The 10,861-nt window shown below is 47.7% G+C and overlaps 1 long non-coding RNA gene across 1 annotated transcript; it reads left to right on the top strand.

Annotated features, from left to right (window-relative positions):
* The first annotated feature begins 770 nt into the window (after positions 1 to 770).
* On the top strand, positions 771 to 9,899 carry LOC140722956 (uncharacterized). Its single transcript, XR_012097776.1, has 3 exons — positions 771 to 879; positions 5,510 to 5,542; positions 8,734 to 9,899. It is a non-coding gene; the product is annotated as an uncharacterized lncRNA (long non-coding RNA).
* The last annotated feature ends 962 nt before the right edge of the window (positions 9,900 to 10,861 follow it).

Genomic DNA, 10,861 nt, shown 5'->3' with positions numbered 1-10,861 from the left:
GATCCTCCAACACCAACCAACCCACGAGTGAGTACCAGCTGAAAGCTGACAATACGTTGTATTGTGTCTGAACACCCCCTACCCCAATGTCTGGAGGGGCAGGTGTTCAGGAAGGAGCCCTGTAGAATCGTCTGATGGTTACTTCTTTATCAGCTGCTGAAATCAGACACTAGTCCTTCACCAGGAGGAAAAACTGGCTTTGGTCCAGGTATTTGAGTTTAAGGCCCAGAGATCTGTCAGCGCAGAATAAGATCAATATTTTTCAGGAGGGTATGGAATTCGGCACCTAAAGACGCTTTTGCTGTCCAATATGAAGGAATAGTTTGGGGGGTACTTAAATGCACACGGTGCAAAATGACGAACATAACATGCTTATCTTAAAGGGAAATCAAGCCTGACAAATATGCAGGTATTCTTTGAGGAAACGACGGGACGGTCTAAATAAAAGGCGAGGAAGCGTGATAAATCAGTGTATCTGAATCTGAACCTGAGGTAGATGCAGTGAGTCATGGTGGGTGTGTTTCTAACCGATTGTTTCTGTTCCGGGATACTGAAGGGAGAGGAGGTGTAGGGGGGAGTATCGCGGGTCCAGAATCTGGGCGGTGAGTGGAACTGCAAAGTGATCTCAGATATGACTTGACAACTGATTGAATGGAAGAACAGGGTGGAAAGCGGGGGCTGGTGAATCGGAATTTCCCTGTTTCGATTTTACGGTGTTTACATCTTTCAGGTGTTTATCATTCGTTTCCCAATGATGGAAGTGTTCGCCAGGATTATCCGTGGGTTTGTCATAACCGACGCAGATGATTTCAACCGCACGCTCACTGAACAGAATGCCCCTGTCAACAATTCCAACTTCTTCGTGTATTCCTGCTTGGGGTAGGTCACACAGCGAGGCGTTCAGTTGGGTCTTTTGTGCGATCAGAGGCCAAAGGGCTGAGGATCTTCTCTCACGGGTGTTTTCTAGAAGGAAGGTACCCGGCAGCCTATTCAACACTTTCCTAGAATGTTTCCGGAGCCAACATATCATGTGCACAGCTTCCTCATCCGAACCCACAGTTTCCCAATATCCAATGACAGCAGGATGTCTCCAAACAGGACAATCCCAATCCGGTGGTGTGAGAAACACTTACTCGCAGGGTGAATCCATCACTCCCACCATGTCACCAATAACAAATGTCCTAACCCCATACAGGGAAATGAAACAGGAAATTTCACCCAGGTTATCCATCAGCTTCTCTTCCGTCTCCGCATACCTCTCCCGGGCAATATGTCATTGCTGGTCTTCCGAGACAAAGGAGAGTGTAAAGCAGAGCCACAATGTGTTGTCCCATTTTGGACACCCAGACATAGCTAGTCCACATCTTTGCCCCGCCTTCCTACACAGTTAATTCATGTATACTGTTGGATCCATATCATTATCACTGTCCCATCGAAAGACAACACCTCGCATTGTCATAAGGAGGGCGTTGGGAATGGACCCAAATGCAGGACACATACACATACACTGAAATACTAGGAACAGGATGGGACAAAACTAAAGGACGGGACAGGTCGCAGACTAGGCAAGGAAAGCAGGACCAGGACCAGGACCAGGACGAGGGACTGGGAACATGGAGCCTCGTCGTGGCCTCCGAGCCCGAGACTGGACAAAGACAAAGATCCAGAACTTTGGTCGTGACTTGGACTCGGACCTCAAACCAGGCGAAGACGTGACGAGGCTTGAGGCTTGGGACTGGGGCCTTGAGGCTTGAAGCTTGAGACTGGGGTCTTGAGGCTTGCAAACCTCTGAAGCTGGAGATTGGAGGCAGACTAGGAACTGAACATCAACATAATAGAGCCGGGACTTCTTCTTCGACAAGCCGGGATTCATTTTTAACAAGTCACTAACATGAGACTGCACAGTACATAGACAAAGAGCCGGGACTTATCCTTCGACAAGTCGGGACTCAACTTCCACTCCGCACCAAGATGGGACAGGACCATCTGTCTGGTAACGGCAGAATGGCCTGACTTACCCAACGGAGGCAAAGACAAGACAAGACAGATTCCCCCCGCAGGGCAAAGGCAGAACGGCCTGACTTACCCCATGGGCTGAGGACAGGAAGAGACAAACACCGAAGAACGACAGACAGTACCATCTCTGCATCGGGGCTGCTCCGAGTCGCAGTTACGGCCGGCAACCTTGGCTGGCTACGGAAACAACCAGGTCCCTACCTAGCTCAGAGTGGCAGACGGGCACACAGCTGGCCTGGGAAACGGCCTAATCCATACCGCAATGATACCTCCGACTACTGACAGCAAAGCTCCAAGAAGCAATTGTTCTCCAACGCGGCCTAGAGATGGCAAATGGCCGTTCTAGCCTCCCATGGCCATTTGCTCCCAGGGAAGCTTGACAAGACGAACCCAAACCAGACTCAATCCCAGGTCCACTTATGTACCCGGCCTCAAGATAAGCATCAGAAGCAAATGGTTAAGTCCAACTGAAACAAGGGACAGCCGGAGGACCCGGAGTCCGGTGCCGGAATGCTCCGGAGGAGGACCGTGAACCAGAATGGACCAGACCATGAGACGCATGAACGCACCATGAATCTCCATGTTGTGTGAGGTGGCATAGTATTGTGTCCGACCACACAACCCCACCCCCAATCTTTAGATGGGCAGGTGTTCAGGAATGAGTCCTGTAGAACCGTCTGATGGTTGTTTTCCAGGAGGGTATGGATTCAGCACTTCAAGACGCTGTTGGTGTCAATTATGAAGGAACAGTTTTGGGGGTAATTAAATGCACACGGTACAAAAGGACTAGCATAGCATGCTGAACTTAACGGGAAATCATGCCTGACAAATATGTAGGTATTCTTTGAGGAAACAACAGGCCGGTCTGAAAGAAAGCGAGGAAGTTGATGATACATCAATGTATGTGAATCTGAACAGTCAGCCATGGTGGGTGTGTTTCCAACCAATTGTTTATGTCGCTGGATATTAAAGGGACAGGAGGTGTAGAGACTGCAGGGGAAAGCATTGCGGGTCCGGAAGCTGGGCGGCGAGTGGAACTGCAAAATGATCTCAGATATGAACTGACACCTGATTGAATGGAAGAACAGGATCGAGAGAGGGGGGCTGGTGAATCGGAAATTCCCTGTTCCCATTTTACGGTGTTTGCATCTTTCAGCTGTTCATCACTCGTTTCCCAATGATGGATGTGTTCGCCAGGTTTATCCGTGGGTTTCTCTTTACCGACTCAGGTGATTTCAACCGCAAACTCACTGAGCAGAATGTCCATGTCAGCAATTCCAACTTCTTTGTATTCCTGCCTGGGGTAGGTCATAAAGCTACATGTTTATTTGGTCTTTTGTGTGATCAGTGGCCAAAAGGCTGAGGTTCTTCTCCCACAAGTGTTTTCTAGAAGGAAGATTACCCGGCAGCCTATTCGACACTTTTCTAGAATGTGCTAGGGGCAGCCCGCAGGTGTCACCATGTTTCCGGAGCCAACATATCATGCGCACAGCTTCCTCATCCGAACCCACAGTTTCCCAATTTCCAATGACAGCAGAATGTCTCCATAGAGGACAACAACACTCCCGTGGTGTAAGGAACACTTACTCCGAGGGTGAATCCATCACTCCCACCACGTCTTAATAGCAAACGTCTTAAACCCCATGTAGATACAGCACCGGAAAATGAAACACAACATTTCACCCAGGTTAGCCACCAGCCTCTCTTCCCAAGAAAAAAATCTGAATGTAATTGCTGGTCTTCCGAGCCAACGGAAAGTGTAAAGCAAAGCGACCATGCAGTGTCCCGTTTTGTACGCCCAGACACAGGTATCTTTGTCCCGCCTTCCTGCAAAATTACATTATGTACTGTTGGATTCAGACCATTATCACAGTCCCATCTAAAGACAGCACCTCGCATGAAGGCACCATGAATCTCCGTGTTGTGCGAGGCGGCATTGTGTACGTCCTGCTGAGCGAGCAGTGAACCACGTCTCTGGGTTCATCTTGCTGCACACGACTGAGGCTTCTTCAGATTCGGGCGCCAAAAAATAAATTAGCGGCCAAAGGCTCGGAATTGGCGAGTACGTGCATGTGGAACATTGTCTCTGTGAGCGAGGTGATAAGTAAATCAGAGGGAATTTATCATTAGGGCGCTCACGCTGACAGAGGGGTGGAAACTGTCCGGGGGTGATGTCCCTCTCCTCACGCTGCTCTTCCAAAGGGAAGAGACCGTTTGAACAGCGGTGCTCGACTCTAAAAGTGAATGCCCGAATGCGGTTTGGTTACAGAACCCTGCAATAAATTCTTAAGCTTTTCAAATTTTCCGGACAGATTTCTCAATCAAGATCTCCCCTGTACAAAACACTGCTGGCCTGAGACTGTTTTATCACAAGATACTCCAAAGTTTCACCCTCAATAATGACTCAAAAATCTCATCAGCAGGTAGCGGTACACGGATGATTTATAATTAGTTTTCGATAAGATCATGAGATGTGGGAGAAGTATTGAACCATTTGGCCCATCGAGACTCTCCACCATGTTATCTTGCCTCATTTGTTATCCCGCTCGCCTCATTTCTCCTGTTTTAATCTCTGTACTTTGTTACCTTTACGAATCAAAAGCCCATCAAACTCCACCTTAAATAAAATCACAAACATGGCCTTCACATCCATGGCAATGAATTCTTCAAATTCAGCATCTTCTGATCCTCATGTGCTGTGCTGTACTACAGCAAGTTCTATTAAGGTGGGGGTTATATGGGAGGCAGGGTTTAAGAGTCGACAACAACATTGCGGCCGTAGGGCCTGCACTGTTCTGTACTATTCTATCTTCTATGTTCTAGCGAAAGGAATTCTTCATCCTCTCTTAGGCTATGCACTCTGCTCCAATCCCCAACCCCCCATAGGAAACGTCCTCTCTCCAGCTACTCTAACCAGGCCGTTCAATGGTCCAAGATTTTCCAGCTCATTCTTCAAAACTACATCTATCGTTGAGCTGAGAGTCTCTCGCTAATTTTATACCTTCATCTTATCCTTGAAACAGGTCTGTAGCTTTAGGTAAATGGATGTGGAATGTTCTGTGTGCTAGCGGGGCGGTAAATGAACCAGAGACGCTGCAGTATCGGCTGGGTGTCCGTGCCTACGGAATGGTGGGAACGCTCTGGCGCTGTCAGAGAGAAGGCTCGCTTATCACACTGCTCCTCCGAGGGGTGAAACGGTGTGAAAGGCTACACTGTGTGTCCTGAGAGAGAAGCTCGGTCAGTGTTCCAGAGAACTCTTCGGTTCCGGCATCAATAGAGGGAAGGAATTTGGTGGGATTGTTGAACTTGATGTTGACTTCTCAGGGGTCAGTGTGCCCAGAGGGAAGGTGGGTTGGTATCCCGGCGCTGCCGCTGAGCATCTTTGGAAGGGTTCAGGCGTCGGGTGGCAGTGATAAGTGAAGAGTTAGTCACAGTTAACTGGTTGATGTGCGGTCTCTAATTCTTTATTTGTTTTTTCCACAACCACGATTAGGGAGCGAGTGGCGTTCATTCATTTGCCGCATGGGTAAGTACAGGGGAATGTTGTGACTGTGATCGGGTCAGTTAATGAATCAGAGACGCTGCGGTATCAGGTGGGTGCTCATGCTGACGGTCTGTCAGGAACAGAAAATGTAGAACACTAGACCTCTATGTTCGCCCTTTATCCCTGATTGTTGCCGACTCAAGACCTTCATTCCTACAGAGCCGTCTTTTTTTTTCTATTATCCATGTGTCTAAGAGTTTCTGAAATGTACCTGATAGATATGTCTCTTACCGGACTCCTGACACCGCGTTCCACACACCCACCATTATGTGTAAATACATACGCCAGGCGGCTCCTATACCTCCGTCTAAATACTTTAAAATTATATCTCTTGGTAGTTATTTCCACAGTGGGAAAAATGTCTTTGGCCATCCACATGACCTATGCCGTTTTACTTGTACAACCCTATGCAGTCGCCTTTCACCCACTTCGCTCTAAAAGGAAAAGCCATAGCTCGCTAAACCTATGCTCATATGAATTCCCTCTCGTCTAGGCAGCATACTGGTAAATCTCCGTTGTTCAGCTTCGAAAGCTGTTACATACTTCCTGTAATGAGGCGACCAGAATTGAGCACAATAACCCAAGTTTAAATGAGCGGCAACATTACTCGCGGCTTTGAACTCAACCCCTCGACGATTGAGGCCAACATCTCATACAGTTTCATAACAACCTGTTCAACTTGCGTGTCAACTTTGATGAGTCTATGAGTGTGAAACTAAAGATGACTCTGTTCTTGCACACTGATAATGAACCTGTCATGAACCCTGCATCTTGCATTCAAATTCGACATTGCAAAGTGTATCACTTCACACTTTTCCACATTGAGCTCAGAGTTTGCCAATTCTCAGCCCAAATTTGCATTCCTCATTGCCCTGTTGTAACCTACATCACAATCCACACTAACCCGAAATGTTATCTGGAAATGGAACAGCCTAATCACCCGCTTCCCGAACAGATTTCTGCGGAACACCACTGGTCACCAAACTCCAAGCGAAATACCCTCCACCTGTTACCACACTCTGTTTTCTGTGGGTAAGCTAGTTCGATCTACAGTAGCCACGTTTGTCTGCCACCCATAGCTGAGAAAGTTTTCCTAAAATCTTCATCAGTGTGCTTTGTCTAATAATGAAGAATTTGATTCCGTTCCTGAGACATGTCCTGCCCCTCTCACAGCCATGATCAGACTATCGTTCTTCAACCGTCCAGAAATACTGTCGAAGTATATCCTCAAACAGTTTGACCGCACGTACGTTGGGCCTACTGGTCTGAAGTTCCCAGCGTTTTCCCTGTTTCTTTCCTTGGTCAGACGAATAACAACTGGCAACGTTCAATCCTGTGATACTATTGCAATAGCCAGATGACACAGAAAGGTCATTACGAAGGCGCAGCAGTATCTTCCGTCCCTTCCTGTAGAAAACTGGGATACATCCCCTCCGGCAATAGGAAATTTGAAACCTCTCTGATCCCTGCTTCCTAAATCTTAAGTCTGCTGCTTCCTCTCTCTGGACTATCTCTTATCAACCATGACTCCTTTACTCTACCATCGCCGACCCTGTCTCAATGGGACAAACCTATCCAGAAGAACATGCTAGCTCTTCCTTAAAAAAAAAAATTCCGCTGTTCAGTTGTGAATTACCCTGTGTATATCTCTTCCCAATTTACATTTCCAACTTCCTGACTAATAGCATCGTAATTCGCTCTCCCACCAATCAACTGATTTATAATACCGTCTCTTCCTATCCTCATTCAATGCCAGGGTAAAGAATAGGAGTTGTGGTCACTGTCTGTGATAGGAGATCTGGCAGTATCGCATCGGGAAATATGGCAGGTGACCTGGTTCATTGGTCTGATATGCGTTTCCTTCAGATGTAGTGCCACTAATGAGTCAGAAATCACTTATGGGTTCCTTGAACAGATTCTGCCAATCTAAACCTTTTTCTCTAAGGAGGTTCCAGTCAATATAAGGGAAGTTAATGTCACAATAATAACCGTCTTTATGCTTACATATTTCCAAAATCAATCTCCTGAATTGTTCCTCAGTCGTTACTTGGCTATTTAACTGGTCCGTCTACTTCATACTTCCAATAGCATATCTACTCTTCCAGATTCTGCCTCCATCCACATTGACTCACTGAATGATCCGATCACGACTCCTCCATTTGTGCTGCTGTGAGATTATCCGACTCTTGCACTTTTCCCCCAATCCCGTTTGAAACAGTGAAACACTGGAACATCCAGAAGCGATTGCTGCCCTTGTAACAACAAAGCCTCAGTTATCGCCATAACTCCGTAGTTCCATGTACTGAGCTGCTCTCGAAATAAAGCTCCCTTGTTCCCACACTTCTCGCATTAAAATAGGCGCAGTACAATCCAACCTACTATCTGTAGGTTCACCACCTCTCCTTCCTCACAATGTCCAAATACGCCACTGTTTTTTTCCTCTGACATATCCCATTCCCCTCCCGAATTATGTTTCCGTTCCCCGCCAACTCTATCAAACCTGAATGCAAGATTTCCCTCCAGTTCATGAGGCGAAGAAGTTACCGAAGCGGGTTTTGGGATACAGGATCCACCTCTATTTGGAAAGGTTGGAGTGATTAGGCATAGCCAGGGTGTCTTTGTAGAAGGAAAATCACGTTCCATAAATTTGCTCAGGTGTTTTGAACAGGGAAACAAGAGGTCTGACACGGGTCCCAAATTGTAAGATAGCTGAAAGGTGACATACAATGGATCCCTCTGGATAAATGTAGGTGGATCGGTGGGATTGGAAACACAGACAGAGAGATGGTGAAGATGTCTGATCCGTTGCCCTGCAGCTGTAAAATCATTGGCACCTAGAGTTGGGAGGTCACCTGACAACTGTTCATCATGTTGTTTAGACTTCACCTGCAGGATTGTGTACACCTGTGGTCACTACAATATTGAAGGGATGTGATTTTGCTTGTGAGGGCGGAAACAAAGAATCCCATGGGCGTAGGAAGTCAGACTACAGACACGGGAGTTTCTAGCTTAGAAAATTCTAGCAATAAGTCACCCGTTGCTTCTGTGACGCCGCTGTTTTTTTTTCTTTGGAGGGGGACCGGTTTAATAATGAAGAGAACAATACTTTCAGTAAAGGGACTGCTCTTCCACACTCAGGAACATTCCCCTCAACTCTCTGTTATATCTTTCAGTCAGGAGATATGGTTCGTTTCCACCGGCGGATTCGACTGCCCGGCCCCGTGAGGCCAACGAGGACGCTTTGGATCCTCCGCTTGCTTCCTGTTAAACGCCGCTTTCTACATGCTCTCCACTGTTAATTCACTCCCAACACCGCCACTCAGTAATCTCAGCACTGGCCTGTTCACCCGTGGGGTAATGCCAGACATCGAATACCCATGACCAACCCGTGTGGGATCATCACCTACTCTCACAGGGGCCGCAGAGTGGCTGTATTCGGAGCCCAGTTCTGGGACGTTGGCAACCGTGGTCCTTCGGCTGACACAGGACTATCTGACCTTTGTAATGCGATGTGGCCCAGAAATGATACTACCTTGTCAGCCTGGTTCGATTTGTCACGATTACCAGACAGATTGGACGTTTCCTAGGATCTCTTTCATTCCCGGCGTAACAGTACGATAGTGAACACGTCCAAAACCGCAAGGAATCCCAGACTGACGTTTGAGGTTCGAGTGGATGTCTGTGTCTCTTATGCGAGTCCACGGCGGAAAGTCAAGAGACACGGGCCACTTTTGTCGGACCACTCGGGTTTTCGGCACCAGAGCTGTGTAAATACCTGGCAGAACAGCCGGCGGATGTTTGATATGATCCACTTCCTGGGTTGATGTAACTGTAAACACTCTCGTGTACCCTGATGGTAGCAGGGGTTCCAATATTTCTTTTTTAACGGCATGTGGCAGCTCCTTCTCGGAGCTCATTACTGACCACACTGCCTTTCTGACAGCTGTCCCGCGGTGGTATAACCATTTCCCAAATTAACTGCATGAATCAATAAAGCCAACGCTGTTTGCATTAACTTGGTCTGCATCTCTTGTCAAACGCTCGCTGCTGTCAAATCCGACTGTTCATTGGGAAGGTACATTCAGCCCCACCGGGAATAACCAGCTCCTTGGGCAGTGAAAACAGCATGCTGACACACCCACACTAACAGCTCACCCCTCTTCCCTTCCAACACTGAGCCACTCTGTGGAAAACTGTCAGCTGATAGTGACGCCGCCTGGGGTGCGGGGAGGGTCGTGTGGAACCGGAGCGGTACACCGTCAGGGAAAATGCGAGCAGTCACATTACTAACGTGGGCCTACAGCCCAAATGGTCTCTCCCACCATATTGGTATCACATGCCGTGAGGATAGATAGGTCTGAGTTGATGGCTCGGATAGTCAGAGCGCAGGAGGATAACCTGTCCGTGGGGTAATGCCAGACTTACCAGTTATCACTGGACAGACGCCATACCCACAACAGTCCCCCTCTTAACCACCTCCATCCTTTCGCACGGCTGTCAATCTACTCGGGGCGAAGCACCAAGCCCATAACGGTATCTTGCTGAGAGACAGTGACATCTGGAATGGGAGATGTGAGAATGAGAGAACAGTGATATTAAGAATCAGCGTGTGGAGAGGGGACATTCGATGAGGGGCCAGGGAGAGGCGTGGTGTGGATACCGTTGGAGGCGATGTTGCTGTCGGTGGGGGTGATAATTGTTTAGAGCAAAAGGATTGGGGTGGACGAGGGGCTCGGAGACGTAATTAGTAACAGATCTGAGAAGGGAGCTGTGGCTGGGCGTGACTGTGGAAGTGATGGGGGGGCGGGGGATGTGGATGAGTTCGGAGAGTCTTATGACCGAGGGTCGCGGGAGGGAGCGTTGTGTGTTTGATGGTGGGGATGTCACAATCAGGTTTAATATCACTGGCGCATATCTAGACATTTGTTGTCTTAATGGCACTAAGACAGAAAATACAAAGTTATAAAAGAATTAAATTACATTGAGAAATATATATTAATATTAATTACGTATTTTCAATGTATACGTAGTTCATAAAGAGAGGGAAATTATGTGGGCGTACATATGGACTCATTTTCTATTCAGAAATTTGATGGTGGAGGGTAAGAAACTGTTTCTGAACTGTTGAATGTGGGTGCTCAGGCACCGTTAACTCCCTCTTGACGGTAGCAATGAGAAGAGGGCGTGTCCTGGGTGATGGGGTTCCTTAGAGATCGATGCCCTATCTCTGTTCATCGGCTGTCGAAGATGCCTTTGGAGCTGGAGAGGACAATGCCCGACAACAATTTAGCTGAGACTGCA

Source organism: Hemitrygon akajei, unplaced genomic scaffold, assembly GCF_048418815.1.
Source record: "Hemitrygon akajei unplaced genomic scaffold, sHemAka1.3 Scf000095, whole genome shotgun sequence".
NCBI classification, from domain to species: Eukaryota; Metazoa; Chordata; class Chondrichthyes; order Myliobatiformes; family Dasyatidae; genus Hemitrygon; species Hemitrygon akajei.
The sequence above is the reverse complement of the archived record's forward strand: the minus strand, read 5'-3'. Positions and strand labels throughout refer to the sequence as shown.